The sequence below is a fragment of the Tupaia chinensis genome, unplaced genomic scaffold (genome assembly GCF_000334495.1).
Source record: "Tupaia chinensis unplaced genomic scaffold, TupChi_1.0 Scaffold143972_1, whole genome shotgun sequence".
Lineage (NCBI taxonomy): Eukaryota > Metazoa > Chordata > Mammalia > Scandentia > Tupaiidae > Tupaia > Tupaia belangeri.
In genome coordinates, this window is record NW_006203823.1 from 9,750 (window position 1) to 19,651 (window position 9,902).

At 39.5% G+C, this 9,902-nt stretch overlaps 1 pseudogene; it reads left to right on the top strand.

Annotated features, from left to right (window-relative positions):
• The first annotated feature begins 207 nt into the window (after positions 1–207).
• Positions 208–1,129, top strand: LOC102496965 (coiled-coil domain-containing protein 127 pseudogene; annotated as a pseudogene).
• Positions 1,130–9,902: the final 8,773 nt, after the last annotated feature.

The window sequence follows — 9,902 nt, forward strand, 5'->3', positions numbered from 1 at the left end:
GGCTGGGGCCCAGCCAGACCCTCCCGCAGTGACCCGGAGCCCGCAGGACCCTCCCGCTGTGGCCAGGAGCCCACAGGACCCTCCTCCGTGGCCCAGGATCCCGCCACCTCACGCGGTGGCCCGGGGTCCTGCCAAAAGCCTGGGCTCTGGCCTTAGGTCCCCGTGGCTTGGGCATGCGGGAGTTTGGCGCTGCTGCTCGCCGTAGTTTGACCTCTGCATAGACAGCGTGTGCGTGTTTCGGTGTGTGCCTTCGCAAGGTATTTCTCCATGAATGACCTAAATGATCCCCCAAACTGGAATTTCAGACCTAACTCCAGAGCTGATGGGGGTGATGGAAGCAGGGGGATTTACGCCCTGTTGGTCACAATGCTGGAGTTGTCAGCTTTCGGTTGGATTTGGTCTAGGGAGTTCCAAAAGGAAACAGAAAAAGAGAGACATACCGTCAGAGAACCACTGCTTTCCAGCGGGATCTTAAAGCCAAGTAACCATGCTATGATAGTAAATTGGCATGCAGTTGCTCAGCTGTCTTTGGAACTTGAAAAAGAACAAAATAGAACGACTAGTTATCAGAGAAGCCCTTATTTCTCAGGGGCGCAAGTTGGTAGAAGAAAAGAAACTTCTGGAGCAAGAACAGGGCTCAGGTAATGCAAGAAAAAAAGACAGATGCAATCTTTGAGAGGTACATGTATGAGCTATCGGGAGAAGGAAGAAGACTGGCAAAGGAGAGCCAGGCTTTTGCTGAAAGAGTTTGAAGCTGCTCTCACAGAAGGACACGCTATCTACCGCAAGCTTGATTCTTCCTTGCAACAAGCGACTAGAAATAGAGAAAAACTTACTGGTATGAGTGTCCGTTGACCCAGTTGCTACTGACCTAGAGACGGTAGCTGGTCTAACTGACATCTTTAAGCACGATACATACTGCAGTGATGTCTAGAATACCAACAAGCACCAAAATGGGAGGTTTATGTGGCTGTATCTCAGATACTGGGAGCTAATTGTCGAACTCAAAAAGTTTAAGCTAGTAGAGAAAGCCATACTAGAAAAGTAAGACAAGAACAAGAGAAAACTTTTCTGTGACTCAAGGCCTGACTGTCCCGTGGCACTGGGTTCTCCAGTGTCCTGTGTTCACTCTCCCCACGTGTGGCCACAGCATCTCTCAGAGAACTCCATTCCTGCCAGCTTCTGTGAGCAGAAATATGCAAGGCATCGAGAGACAGGTCTCCTGGGTGTTCTGTAGCTATTAAGGTTATTGCTTTTCTGAAGCATTTTTTAAGCAAAACAGTTAACAGTGTATGTTAGCTTGTGAGAGTAAAATTTTTTTAAAGTCAAATACAACATTGATCTTCACTGTAATTTTCTGTTTTTATCTCTACCTAAATAAATTATGTTTTTTCCTCAAAAAAAGAAGAAAAGAGAGAGACAGAAGGAAAGACAGAAAGTGAGAAAACACCCCACTCCCACCCCCACACACCCCCCAGGGTGATGGCCATGCTGCAATCCCTTCTCCTTCGTTCTCCTCTCGGGATCTTGGGCATATACGCACACGCGCCTGGCGTGAGTTTAAGCCACCAGGTTCGGGACTCAAACTGTGGTTGACTACATGGGAGTCCAGCAACATAGCCATTACATTAACTGCTGATCCCCATAAAGGTTTCTTTCTTGGGAACCAGCAGTTAGCGTAATGGCTCTGTCGCTGGCCTCCCACGTAGTTGACCGCGGTTCGTGTCCTGGACCCGGTGGCTTAAAACTCACGCCGGGCACGTGTGCGTGCGTGCCCAAGATCCCGAGAGGAGAATGGAGGAGAAGGGATTGCGGCGTGACCATCCCCCCTGGGGGGTGATTTCTCGCTTTCTGTCTCTATGTCTCTCTCTGTCTGGCGAGCGCATGCGCCCTACAGTGAAAATCTCTCCAAAAAAAAAAAAAAAAGGTTTCTTTCTTGCCCTATCATGGGGTCAATATTTGAAAAGGTTTCATCTGAAGGTGAGAAAAAAGTTCTTGGATGAAAGGTTCTATAGATGTCTGTTAAGTCTATTTGATTTATGATATCATTTAGATTCTGTATCTCTCTGCTTATTTTTTGTCTAGATGACCTGACCAAAGGAGATGGTGGAGTGTTGAGATCCCCAACAATTAGTGTGTTGCAGTCTAGCTCTCCTTTTATACCTAACAATCTTTCCTTCACGTATTTGGGTGCTCCTGAATTGGGTACATAGATGTCTATAAGCATTATGTCTTCTTGATGAATTAGCCCTTTTTCTACTATATAATGCCCTTTGTCTCTTCTTATAGTTTTTGTTTTAAAGCCTATTTTGTCAGAAATTAGAATCGTGACACCAGCCATTTTTTGGTTCCCATTTACCTGGAAATACCGTTTTCCAGCCTTTCACTTTCAGTCTATGTATGTCTTTATCCATGAGATGTGTTTCTTGTAGGCAACAGATAGTTTCTGGTTTTTTATTCATTCAGCCATTTTGTGCTCTTGATTGGAGAATTTAATCCATTAATATTCAATGTTATTATTGTTATTTCTGGACAGTTCCCTACCTTTAAGTTGGCCATTGTCTTGGTTGTCTTTTATTCTCTTATTTCTGTCTATCTCTTCTTCAGTTTTCCTCATAGAGCACTCTCTTCAGAGTTTCTTGAAGATTTGGTCTAGTGTTGACAAATTCCTTCAGGTTTTGTTTGTCTGGAAAGATTTTTATCTTTTTTTATATGAAGGATAATCTTGCCAAATATAATAATCTTGGTTGTAATTGTTTTTCTCTTAACTCTTTTAGTATGTCTTCCCATTCTTTTCTTGCTTTCATTGTTTCCATTGAAAGGTCCAGTGTTAGCCTGATTAGATAACTTTTGTAAGTCACTTGACATTTCTCTCTTGCCAGTTTTAGTATCTTGTCTTTATCTGTGGTTTTGGTCAATCTGGCTCTGATGTGCAGTGGAGAGGATCTTCTTGGGTTGATTCTATATGGGGTCCTTTGTATTTCTTGCGTCTGAATGTTTGAGTGCCTCTCTAGACTTGGAAAGTTTTCTTCCATGATTTTGTGGGCTAGATTTTCAATGCCCTTATTAGTTTCTTCATGTCTGGAATACAAATTATTCAGATATTTAGGTGTTTAATGGAATCTAGTATTTCTTGTATATTATCCTTTTTTGTTGTTGTTATTTTGTCTTTTTTTTTGGTGGTTTGTTCTAAATTTTTTCTTCTACATCTGAGATTTAATCTTCAGCATGGCCCAATTGGCTTTTAATACTTTTGAGAGAAGTTTTCGTTTCCTATATTACAGTCTTTGTCTATAACAGTTCCATTTGATTCTTTCTTACAGTGTCCATTTCTTCTTTCAAATCATGGAAGGACTTCCTCATCTCCTGGAGTTTGTTGTTTCTTTTATGTTCTAACTCATAGAGTTTTGTCACCATGAATGTTCGGAATCTTTCTCTGACATTTTGGTAAATTCTTCTGTTTTTTTTTTTTTTAATAGATAGAGTTATTGTGTTTTCCTGATGGAGACATATTTTCTGTTTGTTTGTTTGTTTTTCAAACTTAAGGGTCTTAAGAGACTTCTAGCCATTTTGTCTCTCTTCTGCTGTGGTTAGCAATGTAGTCCCACAGGAGAAGTTTTCTATTCAGGTTCTAAAAAGCAGTCTCCTTTTTTGCTGGTGGTTCAGTGCCAAGCAAGGATCCCTGAGAGCCTTATGATGCTAAGATGTTTGAAACCATCCACGTGGATCCTGAACTTCAGCGATGAAATATTACTTTCAGAGACTTAAAATGAAGATTTTCTGCTGAGACTTCTCCCTCACTCATTTCTAGTGGGTATTGTTACCTGTCTCTTTCTCTGTCCATCTCCACATGGATCCTGAACTTCAGCTGTGAAATATTGCTTTCAGAGACTTAAAATGAAGATTTTCTGCTGAGACTTCTTCCTCACTTATTTCTAGTGGGTAGTGTTACCTCTCTCTTTCTCTCCATTTGTCTCCATCTCTCTCTGTCTCCCTGAGTCTTAATTTTTTTTTTAAGGTAAAGTATTATCTGGGCTCTCAAGTCCCTTTATTGTGTTGATAGGTGCCTTTCCTCATTCTCTTTAGGAAAGACACAAACTCAGACCCATCTCCACATGGATCCTGAACTTCAACTGTGAAATATTGCTTTTATGAGGCATACTTACGCACCACATGATTTTCTATTTTTGCTCTTTAAAATTAAATTCCCTAGTTTTTATTATCCTTTTTTTTAATATTTTCTTCTTTCCTTTTCTCTAATTCTTTTCTTTATCTTTGTCTTTATTCGTTGGCTTCTCAGCTCCTACACAGTAAATGTCTAGACAGGTCCAAGCGAACAGGATCTAGACATCTGAATAAAATTAGGGTGAGAATATTCCTCTATTCTCACTGATTCTGATGCACAAAGAGTGAAAATGGAATGGAAGAGAGATTGCAGATCACCTCCTCCTGCACGCCTCTGAACACTCAGATTGAACTTCAAGAATTATAAGAAACACACCATCCATCAGATGACTAGAAATCACCACAGGGTCACGAGAAAAATAGAAAAACAAGAAAATACCTCTCCTCCAAGGAAAAATAACTCCTCTTCATCCTCAGACAGTATGATGAAATTTATGGAAATGTCAGATAAAGAATTTAGGATTTTCATGGTAAACAAAGCTCCCAGAGATTGAAGAGAAGAGAAACAATAAACTGCCAAATAGGCAGGGGAAAGGAGCTGATGAGCTTCAGGAGGTGAGGAAATTCTTGCAAGATCTAAAAGAGGAAATTCACACTGTAAAAAAAGAATCAAATGGACCTGTTAGAGATGAAGACTATAATAGAGGAAGTCAAAACCTCCTTTGAAAGTATTAAAGAAGACTAGATTGTACCAAAAATTAAATCTCAAGTGTAGAAGATAGAATTGCTGGGCTAGAAAAGTCCACCATGAAGACTGAAAAGATAGCCCCCCCAAAAATGAGAATACCGTATGAGAAACACTAGATACCATCAAATGTCCAAACATCCAGAAGGAGAAGAGACCCATAAGGGTATTGGCAATCTATTCCATGAAATCTTGGAAAACTTTCCAAACCTAGAGAGCTATTCAAAGATATAGTCCCAAGAAATACAAAAGACCCCCAGTAGATTCAACCCAAGATCTTCTCCAAGACACATTATAGCCAAATTGACCAAAACCACAGATAAAGACAAGATACTAAAACTGGCAAGAGAGAAATGTCAAGTTACCTACAAAGACTATTCCATCAGGCTGACAGTGGATCTCTCATCGGAAACAATGCAAGTGAGGAAAGAATGGGAAAATATATTCAAATTGTTAAGGGAAAAAGAAAAAAAAAATTGTTAAGGGAAAAGCAATTGCAACCAATGATACTATACCCAGGAAGATTATCCTTTATAGGGGAAGAAAATACAAGCACATTCTCAGATAAACAAATCCTGAAAGAATTTACCAACACCAGACCAGATCTCCAAGAACTTCTCAAGGAAGGCTATACCAGAAAAATTAAATACAGTCACACAGAAATAAGAGTTTAAAAACCAAGAAAATAGCCAACTTAATCATGGGGACAAGTCTGGAGTTGAATATTATATCCAGGATTTAATCGGGAAAATTGAACCACAACAGAAGATAAAGTACATGAGATTGAACTAGTGAAATAGAATTTTATGACTTTTGACTAAAATATTGCTGATTTTCTTCTAGGCTTTGTTTTCCAGTTTTAACGATTTTTGTCTTGTCTTGTCTTGAGCTGCTGATAGGTTCATGTACCTACTATTTGAACAGAATCCCAACCTGATTCCTGGCTTTAAGTTTTAAGCATATTTCTTTAGCATTTCTTTGATTTATTAAAGCTAAATCTGCTTTTCTTAAAATTAAAAAATATAGTGAAAAATGTATAATTAATTACCATAGTAAACTATATAGCATCAGCTAAGTGATACTTTATAGTATATTCATTCTACTCAGAGTTTCATGCCTAAAGTCAGACATGTATTCATAGATATGTATATGTCAGCAGAGCTTGCTATAGTTAGTAGAAAGTAGTTAGATTATTTAAGAAATTTTGTGAATCAATAAAATGTTGAGGAAAAATGTATAATTAATTACCATAGTAAACTATATAGCATCAGCTAAGTGATACTTTATAGTATATTCATTCTACTCAGAGTTTCATGCCTAAAGTCAGACATGTATTCATAGATATGTATATGTCAGCAGAGCTTGCTATAGTTAGTAGAAAGTAGTTAGATTATTTAAGAAATTTTGTGAATCAATAAAATGTTGAGGAAAAAGGGAATGGAAAACAACTGTGAACACACGAGATAATGTGGGAGGAGGGTGGGAAATGGCAGAGGGTGAGAAATAGGGAGATATATATATATATATATATAAAACTAGAAATGGAAAATTATTGATGATAATATGTATGACTAACCACTATGCAGCATATTCTGGGTGGGAAATCACATTTTGTATGCTGTGACAATGCTCAGTGAATAAATGTAAATTAATTAATTAAAAACAAAACTTTTTTTTAAAAAAAGCTGCTGAAAAAAATTAATAAAATATATTTTTTAAAATGTTTGAAAGTTCTAATTCTAGTCCTGTCTAGCCTCCCTGGGAGTGAGGTGAAAGATGAGGAGAAAATGACTATGTAAGAGGTAAGAAGAAAAAATACGAAAAGGAAAAAAAAATTTAAAAAAAGGAAGGGGCTGCCTGGGACCTGCAGTTGACATAATAGCTATGTCACTGGACTCCCGTGTAGTCGACTGCGGTTCACGTCCCGGACCCAGTGGCTTAAAACTCACGCCGGGCGTGTGTGTGTGCATGCCCAAGATCCTGAGAGGAGAATGGAGGAGAAGAGATTGCGGTGTGACCATCCCCCCAGGGGGTAATTTCTCGCTTTCTGTCTCTCTGTCTTTCCGGCAAGCGCACATGCCCTATAGCAAAAACCTCTCAAAAAAAAAAAAAAAAAAAAGAGTGGGCTGCAGATGGAGGTGGACTCTGCTAGAGAGCTACAAGCTGCTCTGACCTATGGTATGGAGGAAAAAGATGTAATGAATTAGCAAAAGAAAGAAGGGAGGAAAGGCCCACCTTTCTGGCTGAGAGGAGAGGGGGCTCTGATTGGGAGCTGGGGCTAGGGCTTATGGTCAGCCCTGCCTCAGTTTCCCTGACTGGTCAGTAGGCTGCAGATGGAGGTGGACTCTGCTTGAGAGCTGAGAGCTGCCCTGACCTTTGGAGGAAGGAGAAGTAAATTATTAGCAAAATAATGAAGGAAAAAAAAGGCCTACCTTTCTGGCTGAGAGAAGAGGGGGCTCTGAGGTTGGGAACTTGGGCTGGGGCTGATGGTCAGACCTGCCTCAAGTTCCCTGACTGGGCAGGAAACTACACATGGAGGCAGACTCTCCTTGAGATCTGAGAGCTGAGAGCTGGCCTGACCTATAGGGGTAGGAGAAGTACAGTATTAGCAAACGAAAGAAGGGGGATAAAAGAGTCTATCTTTTTGGATAAGGGGGGATTGGGGGAGTGGGAGAGTGCTCTGAGATTGGGAGATAGGGCTGTGACTGTGGCTGATGGTCAACCCTGCTTCCGGTTTTCTGACTGGGCAAGGGGCTGCAGATGGAGGTGAACTAAGTTTGGGAGCTCTTATTTTTTTATGCATTTTTTAACTTCAAGAAAAGCTGTTTTTGCTTTAATAAATGAAAATAAAAAAATAATAAGTAAAATTTGTTTAAGTTTAAACAATAAAAAGTTTAGGATTCTGTTTAAACAGTAGGTAGATACTAAAAACTCAAAAAACAGTTATGGCCAAAGCTAAAATCAAGTAACCAGTGCAGTATAATTTTCTTCTAAAACATTTTTTTCTCTCTCTCCATTTCCCCTTTTACTAAAGAGAGGTATAAACTAACTTATTCACACACACAAAAAAAGCTAAGTTTCAATTAGGTCTGTTATTTACCCAAAACCTCATAAGAATATTCAATGATTTAGTTGGCTTTGCTGGAACCTTTTACAAGAAACTTCAGATTAGACTTTTTAAAAAGGTTGCTGAGCGAACCAGAAGTTAGCGTAATGGCTATGTCACTGGACTGCCACGTAGTCAACCGCAGTTCGCGTCCCGGACCCGGTGGCTTAAAACTCACGCCAGGTGCGTGTGCGAGCATGCCCGAGATCCCGAGAGGAGAATGGAGGAGAAGGGATTGCGGCATGACCATACCCCCTGGGGGGTGATTTCTCGCTTTCTGTCTCTATGTCTCTCTCTATCTGTCTGTCTGGCGAGCGCACGTGCCCTATAGCGAAAACCTCTCCAAAAAAAAAAAAAAATGGTTGCTGAGCCCAGTCAGGAATTCACTATTTGACTGTGCCTTTAAGTACCTGTACTTGAGAGTTTTGGGGCCTGTCAGGAAGTGACAGGCAGAACTGTTTATGATACAAGGCAGTCTTTCCAAGAGCTTCTGTTGGCTTTCTTGAGATCTACCTTAGTTCCTTAGCTTTTGGTCATATCTTCAGGTATGACATTGCAGTAAAAAACCCTGGCAATAACCAGTATTTGCCATTTCTGATGCAAGGCAACAGATATTATTGAACTTATGCAAATAATCATTCTGCCACAAAATAAGAAAGCTCATAAATATTTTCCAATTCCAGAGGGGTCAGGAAAGGAGAAAAGTTTATGTTTCAATTAAAAATAAATAAATAAGAAATTGCTGATCCTGTCAACAGCTCCAAAGAAAACAAAAATCCTTAAATCTGGAAGACAATGCAGAGAAGAAAATCAATAACGTTTTAGTCAAAAATCTGAAATTCTATTTCACTAGTTCAGTCTCATGTAATAAATCTATCTTCTGTTGAATTTGCAGTGTTACCATGGTCCAATATTTCTGTTTAAATCCTGGCAGTTAACATTCAACATTATTATTGATATATCTCAATGTGTCCCTACCATTAAGTTGGCCATTTTCTTCGTTTTTTTGTTCTTTTATTTCCGTCTGTTTGTCTGTCTTTAGTTTTCCTGGTATAGCACTCCCTTCAGAACTTCTTGAAGAGCTGGTCTGGGGAACCAGCAGTTAGCGTAATGGCTATGTCGCTGGACTCCCACATAGTCAACCACGGTTCGTGTCCTGGACCTGGTGGCTTAAAACTCACGCCGGGCACGTGTGCGTGTGTGCCCAAGATCCTGAGAGGAGAAGGGATTGCAGCGTGACCATCCCCCGTGGGGGGTGATTTCTTGCTTTCTGTCTCAAAAAAAAAAAAAAAGCAGGCCTGGTGTTGGTAAATTCTTTCAAGTTTTGTATATCTGAGAATGCTCATATCTTTTCTTCCCATATGAAGGATAATCTTGCCAGATATAGTATTTTTGGTTGAAATTGTTTTTCACTTAACAGTTTGAATACATTTTCCCATTCTTTCCTTCCTTGCATTGTTTCTGATGAGAGGCCCGATGTTAGCCTGATGGGATATTTTTGAAAGTAATTTGACATTTTTCTCTTGCCAATTTTAGTATCTTGTCTCTGTCTGTGGTCTCGGCCAATCTGGCTATGATATGCCTTAGAGAAGATCTTCTTGGTTTGATTCTATTTGGAGTCCTCTGTATTTCTTGGGTCTAGATATTTGAATATCTTTCTAGGTTTGGAGAATTTTCTTCCAGTATTTCATGGACTAGATTATCAATGCCCTTAGTTTCTTCAACTTCTGGGATACCAATTTTCTGGATATTTAGGCATTTAATGGTTTAGTATTTCTCATATATTATCCTCAATGTTTTAAATTATTTTCTCAGTCTTTTTGGTGATGTTTTTTCTAGTTCAGAGGTCTTGTCTTCTACAGCCAAGATTCAGTCTTCTGCATGGTCTTATCTGCTTTTAATATTTTTTTTTGGAGAGGTTTTTGC